The sequence below is a fragment of the Tenrec ecaudatus genome, chromosome 1 (genome assembly GCF_050624435.1).
Source record: "Tenrec ecaudatus isolate mTenEca1 chromosome 1, mTenEca1.hap1, whole genome shotgun sequence".
NCBI lineage: Eukaryota > Metazoa > Chordata > Mammalia > Afrosoricida > Tenrecidae > Tenrec > Tenrec ecaudatus.
In genome coordinates this window covers 305,401,868-305,412,743 of record NC_134530.1, presented here as the reverse complement: position 1 = coordinate 305,412,743, position 10,876 = coordinate 305,401,868, and the positions used below count along the sequence as shown (strand labels likewise).

General features: G+C 40.3%; 1 pseudogene; it reads right to left on the bottom strand.

Annotated features, from left to right (window-relative positions):
• Nucleotides 1-4,960: 4,960 nt before the first annotated feature.
• On the bottom strand, nucleotides 4,961-9,166 carry LOC142441065 (ubiquitin-conjugating enzyme E2 variant 1 pseudogene; annotated as a pseudogene).
• Between the last annotated feature and the right edge of the window lie 1,710 nt (nucleotides 9,167-10,876).

The window sequence follows — 10,876 nt, the reverse complement described above, 5'->3', positions numbered from 1 at the left end:
ACAGTTTGTCATTAAGGGAGGAATGGGAGTGTAGAGGACTGAAGAGTTCATGTCATGTGACAATGTCCTATAGTCATCCTTATTGGGTGGGCACTGTACATTGGTGTGCAGTAAACTCCAGTAGAGATAGATGGCCAAGAGAATGGGGTGGGGTGATGTGTATCTCTAAGAATAGGATCTCATTTCTGTTGCTGGGTAGAAATAGAGAGACATTATTTTATGGGTTCACCGCCCCCCTGGAATCCATAACAATAACAACAATAAGGGGGAGAATTTGACCTGTACTATATAGCTAATCATGCATTTTTAAGTTTCTTTTCAACTCTTGGTGACGCAGGCCCCATACTATAAGCTACCTGGGCTTTATATTTTATCTTCTCAAGGTATATAGCATACTATATAGGCCACAACAGAAAGATCTGAGTTGAAAAATCCACTAAGGAAACTGGTCTTTAAACACACCTGCTGCAGATGAAAGGAACTGATATACTCCTTTGGCTTTAATGATGTAATAGCCTAGTTAGAGAAGAAGAGGAAGACAGCAACCTAAAGGTCATGGATTTGGAATTCATTGTTTGTTGTTGTTGTTATGTGTCACAAAGTCTATTCTGATTCAGAGTAACCCTATGTACAACAGACTGAAACATCATCAGTCCTGCACAACCTTCACAACTGTTCTGTTTGAGCCTATTGCTGCAGCCACTGTGTTGATCCCACTTATTAAGGGCCTTCAAATTTTTTGCTGCCCTTCTTCTTTACCAAGAATGATGTCCTTCTCTGGAGACTGATTTCTCCTGACCTCATGTCCAATGTAAAACAAAGTCTCACCATCCTTGCCTCTAAGAACCATTCTGGCTGTAAAGATTTGTTTGCTTTTTCGGTACTTTCATGATACTTTCGATATTATTCTCCAACACCATAATTCAAATGCATCAATTCTTCTTTGGTCTTATTTTATGTCCAACTTTTATATGCACATGAGGCAATTGAAAATATCTTGACTTGGGTCACACACACCTTATTCCCCAAAGAAACATCCTTGCTTTTCAATAATTTAAAGAAGTCTAGTTCCTCTGATTTACCCAATGCAATGTGTCATTTGATCTCTTGGCTACTGCTTCCATGAGCAATAATTGTGGGTTTCAGCTTGATTAGATTCTTGGCAACTTCACTCATTTCTTCCATTTATCATGGTTATTGATCCAGTTGTGATGATTTTGGTCTTCTTTATTTTGACTTGTAATCCATACTTGAAGGCTGCAATCCTTGATCTTTATCAGCAAGTAGTTCAAGTCTTCCTTACATTCAGCAAGCAAGATCATATCATCTGCATACCACAGATTGTTAATAAGCCTGCCTCCAACCCTGATATTACATTCTTCTTCATGTAATCCAGTTGTGCTAATTATGATAAAAACTTCTTACTCATAACAAAACAACTTGAGGGAATGAGTCACTGGGTCTAGGGCCCAGGACCATGGTCTTGGGGAACACCAAGATCAATTGCATTAAGATAGTCCACAAAGACAATTTTCTACATTCTACTTTGGTGTGTAGCAACGGGCCCTTAAAAGCTCATGAGCAACCAGCTAAAGCAGTCCTTCTCAATCTGTGGGTTGCAACCCCTTTGGGGTCTAATGACCCTTTCACATGGGTTTCCCAATTCATAACAATAGTAAAAAAATTACAGTTATGAAGGAGCAATGAAAATAATTTTATGGTTTGGGGGGGTCACCATAACATAAGAAACTATATTAAAGGGTCACGGTATTAGGAAGGTTGAGAACCACTGATCTAAGGGGTAACTATCAGTCTCTTCCAGTTCAGAAGTAAGAAGAATGAACAAAATTGAAGATACATGGAAGTAATCCAATGAACTAATGAAGCATCAATCTTCAAGTCCCTGAGACTAAAAGAACTAGATAGTGCCCAGCTACCACTACTAACGTCTCTGAATGGGGCACATTAAAAGTTCCTGGAAAGAGTGAGAGAAAGATGTGGGACATAACTGAAATCATAAAAGACCAGAGTTGTTGATCATAGGAACTGGTGAAACCTCAAAAATTATAGCCATTGTCACCCTTCAGTTCTGGAAATTAATTCACCCTGAATGCTCAATTTTCAGCCAAATAATAGACAGGTATATAAGGGGAACAATAACACTAGGAAAGTAGGAAGACCTTACAATAATGAACCAATTGAAATCAAAAGAGCAACATTTACCCAAGGTTTAAGTGAAGAAGGCTATTTATTTATTTATAAATCATTTTATTGGGGGCTTGTACAACTGTTATCACAATCCATACTTACATCCATTGTGTCAAGCACATTTGTACATTTGTTGCCATCATCATTCTCAAAACATTTGCTTTCTACTTGAGCCCTTGATATCAGCTCCTCATTGTTTCCCCTCCCTCCCCACTCCCACCTTCTTCATCAATCCTTGCTAATTTAAATTATTATTTTAAAATCATTTTATTAGGGGATCATACAACTCTTATCACAATCCATACATACATTAATTGTGTTCAGCACATTCGTACATATGTTGCTATCATCATTCTCAAAATACCTGCTTTCTACTTGAGCCCTTGGCATCAGCTCCTCATTGTTTTCCCTCCCTACCCACTCCCCCCTGAACCCTTGATAATTTATAAATTATTATTATTTTGTCATATCTCAACCATCCAACGTCTCCCTCACCTACTTTTCCGCTGTCTCTCTCTTGGGGAGGAGGTTATATGTAGCTCTTGTAATCTGTTCCCCCTTTCTCCCTCACCTTCCCTCCACCCTCCCGAAATCACCACTCTCTCCACTGATCCTGAGGAGTTCATCTGTCCTGGATTCTCTGGACTTATGCATTGTTATTACTTTGTTATATCTTACACTGGCAGCTGCATGAGTTTGAGAAGCTCTGGACCTATCTTTGGATCTATGGGTTGAGTTGGACTGGGATGGGCCCCTTTTTGAAATAAAATGATTTCTTATGCATATATGAGGATCACTGGTTTTATTTTTCCAGAAAACTAAGCCTAACCCAATAAACAATAGTATAGTGTTAGTACCGTGCTCCTTATGAATAGAATCATTTTTATGAAGCTAAATGACCAACACTTTATTTTTAAGAAGAGCTCTCTGGCTTTAATGCAGAAAATAGATTGAAGGGAGTCATACCTAGTTGAAGAAACCTATTTAAGTGTTACAGAGCTAAATGAAACAAGTACAGACATAGCCAAAGTCAGACTATACTTAAAGTTTGAGACTTAAGAGTTTTTCATTTAATTTTCCATGATTGGTATTTTGTGATCTCATTTAAAATAAAATGGAATGCATACAGACTATAATCAATAACAGCTCAATGTAAAGAAGACAAAAATCCTCACAACTGACAGGTAGCAACATAATAAAGAGCAAAGATGGAAGTTGACAACGAATTCATCTTGAGATCAAAGGACACATTGCATTGGGTAAATCTGCTGCATAAGACCTCTTTAAAGTGTTAAAAACAATGTTGTTACTTTGAAAACTAAGGTGCTCTTTTCCAAGCTATGGTACTTTCCATTACCTAGTACATATGTGAAAGTTGGATACTGAATAAGGACGACAAGAAACAATCGATGCATTTGAATTATGGTGCTAGTAAAGAATATTGACAGTACCATTGGACTGACTAAAGAACAAACAAAACTTCTTTGGAAAAGTACAGCCAGAATGCCCCTTAAAGGCAAGGATGATGAGACTTCCTCTTACATACTTTGGGCATGTTGTCAGGAGAGATCAGCCCCTGGATAAAGACGTCATGCTTCGTAAAGTGGAGGGGCAGCAAAAAATAAGAAGACCCTTAACAAGAAGGACTGACACAGCAGCTACAACATTGAGCTCAAACATAAGAACCATTGTGATGGCGGAAGACCAGGCCATGTTTGGTTCTGTTGTACAGAGGGGGGTCACTGTGAGTCAGAAACGACCCCATGTCACTGAACATTAACAGCCTGAGTCTCTACATAAATAATATAAATACCACTGGCTTTGCTTCTCTAGAGGACCCAGCCTAACACATATCTATTCTGACAACCCCAGAAATTTCAGACTAAAACTGTACTCCTTAGGTTTTCTATGGCAAGAACCATTTGGAAACAGATCAAGAGGACTTTCTTCCATGGTGATGCCGCATGACTTCAAACTACAAACCATAACTCGTTGGTTTCAGTATTACAGAGTTCTTTCAGTTGAATGTCCCTCATGACAAATATTATGAAACAACAATTTTTCACGTGCTTATTTTGCATCTGCATCTTAGCTTTAGTGATTAACATCTCTGTTCTAATACTTTGACCATTTGGGGAGAGAGGAATATCTATCTCCTTAGTAACAATTATGTATGTATTCTGACTGAAGGTGTTTTGCAAATATTTTCTCCATGTCTTCAATTTGGTCATTTATTAACATTATTTTTGTTCTCAATTCTTGTGTGCTAAGAAATATTTTCCAAACCCAGGATTGCTGTTGTTGCTAGGTATCATTGAGTTGGTTCCAAGTCATGATGACTCTGTACACCACAGTATGAAACCGTGCCTGGCCCTGTGCCATTTTCACAATTGTTACATTTGATCTCATTGTTGCAGCAAACAGTTCAATCTATCTCATCAACAATCTTCAAAGAAAACGTACAGTCGTTGCATTGTGTTTTTTTCTATGATGACTTTTGGAAGCTTTACAAAGTTAGATTTTATACTTATATCTGCCATGACTTTTGAGTAACATTTTTTCAGAGCACAACTTATATATTTCAAATGGACAAGACAGTATCCTGCTCGGTGTCTTAAGATAACCTGCCCTTGAAACTTCCTGCCCAGTACTTCGGGGTCTACAAGACATTATCTAAAAAATGGACTACTATGGAAAAGGAAGACTGCTTAAATAGAATGGGGGAGGGGTGGGCCTGTGGTTTTCTTGGTGATTAATTATTGTAACACTGTCCTACGGGCAGCTAAGGGAGTTTCATATTTTCTTTAGACATCATTAGGCACTGGAGCTCTTGCAGGGCAACTTTGATGCTGTAGGAATTCTGCCATTTTGCAAGCACTGATATGGCTCTGGGGTCCACCGCTGCATTAGAACTATTAGCTCCATTCACATTAATTTTTTGTACAAACCTTACAAATGGGGGTGCTTCTGCGTATTTAGGCCCACATTCTATTTTTAAAGCTGTATATCTGGTTTTTGTAAATTGTCCAAGCCTGTGGTGGTTGCCATATTGCGTCTTTGAGTAACTTTGAAAAAATTCATTTTATTGGGGGCTCATACAACTGTTATCACAATCCATACTTATATCCATTGTGTCGAGCACATATGTACATTTGTTGTCACCGTCATTCTCAAAACATTTGCTTTATACTTGAGTCCTTGATATCAGCTCACTTCCCCCTCCCTCCCCGCTCCCCCATCTCATGAACCCTTGAAAATTTATAAATTATTATTGTGTCATATCTTACACTGTCCAACGTCTCCCTTCACCCACTTTTCTGTTGTCCATCCCCCAGGGAGGAGGTTATATGTAGATCCCTGTAATCGGTTCGCCCTTTTTACCTCACCTTCCCTCCACCCTCCCAGTACCGCCACTCCTACTACTGGTCCTGAAGGGATCATCTGGCCTGGATTCCCTGTTTTCCAATTCCTATCTGTACCAGTGTGTATCCTCTGGCCTAGGCAGACTTGCAAGGTAGAACTGGGATCATTATAGTGGGGAGGGGGAGAGAATTAGAGGAAAGTTGTATGTTTCATCATTGCTACCCTACAATCTGACTGACTTGTCTCCTCCCCAAGACTCTTCCATGAGGGGGTGTCCAGTTGCCTACAGATGGACTTTGAGTCTCCACTCTGCATTCTCCCTTATTTACAATGATATGATTTTTTGTTCTTTGATACCTGATGCCTGATCCCTTCTACACCTCATGGTCACAGAGGCTGGTGTGCTTTTTCCATGTGGTCTTTGTTGCTTCTGAGCTAGATGGCTGCTTGTTTACTTGCAACCCTTTAAGATCCCAGACGCTATATATTTTTATAGCTGGGTACCATCAGCTTTCTTTACCACCTTTGCTTATGCACACATTTTTCAATCATGTTGGACAGGTGTGCATCATGGAATGCCAATTTAATAAAACTAAATGTTCTTGCATTGAGTAAGTACTTGAGTGGAGGTTCAATATCTATCTGCTACCTTAATACTGCACCTATAAATATATGCACATAGATCTATTTCTCCACCACCCTATATAAATATATTTACATATGTGCATGCTTGTATTTAGACCTCTCTCAATGCCCTTTGCCTCCTAGTTCTTTCCTCTATTTCCTTTTACTTTCCTCTTGTCCCACTGAAGATCTATCTAGATAAAATAGGCTGGATGAACAGTCTGGAGAAGAAAACAATGGGACCAATGGTTCCAGGGGGACATGGGAGCAAGGCACCTAGGGGAAAAGAGGTGGTGTTGACCAGCCCAGGAACAAGGGAGCAACAAGTGATCCAAAATTAGTGGCAAGTAGGGTATTAGAGACCTAGTAGGATTCAGCAAGGGCAATGTAACCCAGAGAAATTACTGAAACCCAAATGAAGGCTGAGCAACTTTTAATATGATGACGAAATTGTTTTTAATATCCTGGAATTCCGATTTCTGAATCTGTGGAATTGGGAGGTCCAGCACAGGCCATCACTCTTAAGTTTCCTATTTGAACTTCGTGAAGAACCAGTCCTCTAGAGTGACCTTCAGGTCCAGGGATAATTTAGTGCTCCACTGGTAGGCACCCTGGTGGTGCAGTGGCTGTGTGCTGGGCTGCCAACTGCAAGGTGGGCAGCTGGAAACCAGCAGCCGCTCTACTGGAGAAAGACAAGGCTTTCTACTCCCAGAGAGAGTTACAGGCTCTGAGACCCACAGAGGCCGTTTTCCCTGGCCTCTGACCAGAATTAACCCTGGACAGAGACATCAGTGTAGTAGAGTGTTTTCCTCAAGGAATTGGGCTTCTTGAGGAAAATCAACTATGCGCAGGCAGCTGCCAGAAACAGGAACTCCAGGGTCTGACAGAAGCAGGTTTAAGTTGTGTGTTTAGGTTGTGTTCATATCCTTGGTGATTATTAACATGCCCTTGCTTTGATGTTATCTTCTGAGAAATTAAGGAGCCCTGGTATACTTTAGGTAAGGATTGAGATAACTGAAAGATTAGCGGTTCAAATCCCCCTGGTGGCTCTGCCAGAGAAAGGCAAGGCCAGCTCAGGAACCTTGCATAGGGTCACTGTGATTCAGAATTCACTCCATGGCAGTGGGTGTTCTGACAAATGCATGTAGCTATTACCGAAATCACCCGTCTCCCTGGTTTCCTCTCCTTCCGACTGTTTCTAGACACATTGTTGTTAGGTGCTGTCGAGTTAGTTTCAACTCAGAGCCACTCTAGGTACAAGAGAATGAAGCCTGGTCCTCGGCCATCCTCACAATTACTGTTATGTCCGAGCCCACTAAGGCAGCTGTTACATCATTCCATCTCATTAAGGGCCTTTCTCCTTTTCACTGCCCCTCAACTTTACCAAGTATAATGTCCTTTCCCAGAGACTGACTCTTCTGAGAACGTGTCCATAGTACATGAGATAAAGTCTCATCCTCTCCCTTCTAAGGAACATTCTGGCTGTACTTTCCTCAAGACCGCTATCTTTATTCTTCTGGAAGTGCATGGGTCTTTCCAAATGCTCCACCAACACCATAATTCAAGTGCATCCATTTTTCCCCTGTCTTCTTTATTCATTGTTCTACTTTCACATGAATATGAAGTGACTGAAATTAACATGGCTTGAGTCAGATGCACCTAAGTCCTCAAAGTGACATGTCATTTGATTTCTTGACTAATAGTTCCATGAGCTTTGATTGTGGTTCCAGGCAAAAATGAAATCTTAGACAACTTCAGTTCTCTCTCTGCTTATCATGATACTGTCTAGTGGTCCAGTTCTAGGGATTTTTCTTTTTTTACATTGCGTTGCAAGCCTGTAGTCTTTTATCTTCATCAGCAAGTGCTTCAAGTTCTCTTGGTCTTCATCAGCAAGATTATGTTATCTACTTATCTCAGGGTGTAGATAAACTTTCCTTCAGTCCTGTTGCCATGTTCTTCTTCAGATAGTACAGCTTCTCGGATTATCTGCTCAACATACAGAATGAGTAAGTATGGTAAAAGGATACAATCCCCTGATACACAACTTTCCTGATATTAAGCCCCTTGTCCTATTCTAAGGATTACTTCTTGGTCTGCGTTCGCAGGAGCACAATTAAGTGTTCTAGACTTCCCATTCTTGGCAATGTTATCCATAGTTTGTTGTGATCTGTACAGTCAAATGCCTTTCCGTAGCCAGTAAAGCACAAGCAAACATCTTGCTGGTGTTCTCTGTTTCTAGCCACGGTCCATCTAGCATTAGCCATGCTATCCCGTGTGCCAGAGCTTTCTGGCTGCTTCCTCCTGATGTCCTGCTGCAACAACTTTTGAATTCTCACTAGCAAAATTTAAAAAAACATCACTGTATGTATTGCAGAAATGCTTTTGACATATAATATTGTCGTTCTATGGTTAATTTTCCTTCCATGAGAAACATTCCATGGAGTGACGAGGATTTAAGCTGAGACCATACCGTATATACTAAAGCATAAGCTGACCCAAATATAAGAAAAAGCACCTAATTTGACTTCCATAAACTGGGAAACCTTATTGTCTTGAGTATAAGCCTAGGGTGGAAAATGTAGCAGCTACTGGTAAATTTCAAAATAAGAATAGCTACCAATAAAATTATATTAACTGTGGTGTCAGTAGGTTAAATGTTTTTGAATATCTATTTCAAAGAAAAACGGTAAACTAGCTCTGTCAGTGGAAAAGAGGGTCAACAAAAACAAAATGGTATCAACAGTAACTTTAAAACTACAGAAACCTTAGCTCAATCAGCAACCCAGCTAAAACACAAGATTTAATATCCTTCAATACTGGATTCTTCACCATCGCCTATATGTCCAAGCAGAGCTTCAGCTTCAGCTGGTGTGAGGTGATCAGCATAGACATTGTCCTCATCACTGAGTTCACAGTCATCACCATCACTGCTGTCGTTCTCACACAAAGCGCTGTTTTCACGGCCATCCATAGCATTTCAAATGCCACAATTGCACCATGTCCTCTGGAATCTCTTCCCAGGCATCACGAGCCCACTGTGCTATCAATCAATTCTATGTTGGGCTTCATCAGATTTCCAACTTTTGTCAGTTGGACTTGTCCAGATGATAGTCATTTATGCCACATCTTTTGCACAGGGCCTTTGAAAGGTTTATTTAAACACACATCTAGAGACTGCAAGACAGGTGTAAGCCCACTGGAAATAACATCCAAAGGAACTTGAGAAGATTTTAGCAATTTTTTATGTCACCAGATGTATGGGCTCCGAACACATCCCAAACCAGCAATGATGGTCTTTAATTTAAGGAACATCTGATCATCCATTCCAAATTTCTTCCAGCCATTTTTTTGTTCCTTCTTCATCCATCCATCCTTTGATATGTGCACACACTGTAGTTTGTGGTGGGAATCTGACCTTGTTGGCAAGGTCTTTCTTTTAAAGATAATGACAGGCCACAGCTTACTCCCATTAGCCAAACATGACAGAATGAGTGTGAAATGTTTTTATTTCCTGTGGTTCTGAGTAAAAGAGTTTTGCCTCCCAAACTTGCCACAGTGCTGTTGCTTGGAAGATCAAAGGTCATAGCGGTTTTATCCATATTCCCAATCTCCCCAGGTCATAGTTATAGATACTTCTTTGTTTTATGATGAATGAATAGAAGAACATCACTCTTTTTTTAAAATCACTTTATTGGGGGATTATATAACTCTTATCACAATTCATGCAAACATTAATTGTGGAAAGCACATCTGTACATTTGTTACCCTCATCGTTCTCAAAACATTTGCTCTCCACTTAAGCCCCTGGCATCAAATTCTCATTTGTCCCTCTCCCTCCCCATTCCCTCCTCCCTCATCAACCCTTGATAATTTATAAATTATTATTTTGTCATATGTTACACTGTCTGATGTCTTGCTTCACCCACTTTCCTGTTGTCAGTCCCCCAGGGAGGAGGTTATATGTAGATCCTTGTAATCAGTTTCCCCTTTCCACCATACACTCCCTTCACCAATGGTCCTGAAGGGATCCACCCTGGATTCTGTGTTTCCAGTTCCTATCTGTAGTAGTGTACATCCTCTGGTCTAACCAGATTTGTAAGATAGAATTGGGATCGTGATAGTGGGTGTGGAGGAAACATTTAGGAACCTGAGGAAAGTTGTATGTTTCATCATTGCTACACTATACCCTGACCGGCTAATCTTCACCGCCCCCCTCCCCCACGACCCTTCTGTAAGGGGTTGTCCAGTTGCCTACAGATGTCTTGGGTCCCCACTCAGCACTCCCCTTCATTCACAATGATATGATTTTTTTTTTGTTCTGATGACGCCTGATACCTGATCCCTTCCACACCTGGTGTACTTCTTCCATGTGGACTTTGTTGCTTCTCGGCTAGATGGCCGCTTGTTTACCTTCAAGCCTTTAAGATCCCAGTTGCTATATCTTTTGATAGCTGGGCACCATCAGCTTTCTTCACCACATTTGCTAATGTACCCACTTTGTCTTCAGCGATTTTGTCAGGAAGGTGAGCATCATGGAATGCCTTTTAATAGAATAAATTATTCTTGCATTGAGGGAGTACTTGAGTGGAGGCCCAATGTCCATCTGGTACCTTAATACTAAACCTATACATATATGCACATAGATCTATTTCCCCATCTTCATATATAAATATATGTACAT